This window comes from Orycteropus afer, unplaced genomic scaffold (genome assembly GCF_000298275.1).
Source record: "Orycteropus afer afer isolate SDZICR_OR568_19922 unplaced genomic scaffold, OryAfe1.0 scaffold00455, whole genome shotgun sequence".
NCBI lineage: Eukaryota > Metazoa > Chordata > Mammalia > Tubulidentata > Orycteropodidae > Orycteropus > Orycteropus afer.
The window spans coordinates 1444379-1445429 of NW_006922042.1; positions in this window are offsets into that span (position 1 = coordinate 1444379).

Below are 1051 nucleotides of genomic sequence, written 5' to 3' on the forward strand. Positions count from 1 at the left end.
ACCATCCCATTGCCTTCTTGCTTGCATGGTTTCTGCTGAGAAATCAGAGCTTATTCTTACTGGCTGTCCTTTGTAGGTAACTTTTTGTTTTCCTGTGTACAACAAAAAGATTAACAATCCAATTAGAAAGTGGGCAGAAGACGTGAATAGACACTTCACCAAAGAGGATATTCAGGCAGCCAACAAACATATGAAGAAATGCTCACGATCATTAGCCATCAGAGATGCAAATCAAAACAATGAGATACTGTCTTACCCAGCACTAATGGCAAAGTTCAACAAGACAGAAAATAACAAATGCTGGTGAGATGTGGGGAGATTGGGACTCTCATACACTGCTGCTGGGACTGTCAAATGATACAACCACTGTGGAAAGCAGTATGGTGATTCCTCAAAAAGCTGAAATTAGAAATACCATTTGAACCAGCAATCCCATTACTAGAAGTGAGAGCCAGGACAAGAACAGACATATGCATACCCATGTTCATCTCAGCACTATTTACAATAGCAAAAAGATGAAAATGACCTAAGTGCGTGCAGTGTAGTAAATTACATAGTGTGGCTTTTCTAGCCGTCAGTCTTTGTAAACTCCATGGTGCAATTTGCCATGAGCAACTGAGTAGCTCCTGATTGTTAAAGCTATCCACCTGATGTATTTCTATTGTGAGCATCATGAAGTAACTTTCTGGGAAGTTCACTCTCTCTCGAGTGTATAGAATTCTTATGTTGGGACTGGTTAGTTTGGCCACTCTGCCAGAGGCACAAGGAATCTCTCACTGCTGGCTGAGAGACACAAGAGACACGCTTTGCTGAGAGAGAGAGAGAGAGATGCAAGAGACATGCATTATTGAAAGAGAAATGTGAAAGACACACACTGCTGAGAGAGATCCCAAGAGACCCCAAGAGACAAGCACTGCTGAGAGAGACTGAGAGAGACTGTTGGCTGAGAGATGGCGGGCTGAGAGAGACTGAGCGTGTTCCTGAACTTGAATTGTAGCCTGTTCCTTCCCTAATAAATCCCATATTCTGTGAGTTCTTGTGGCCACTGCAG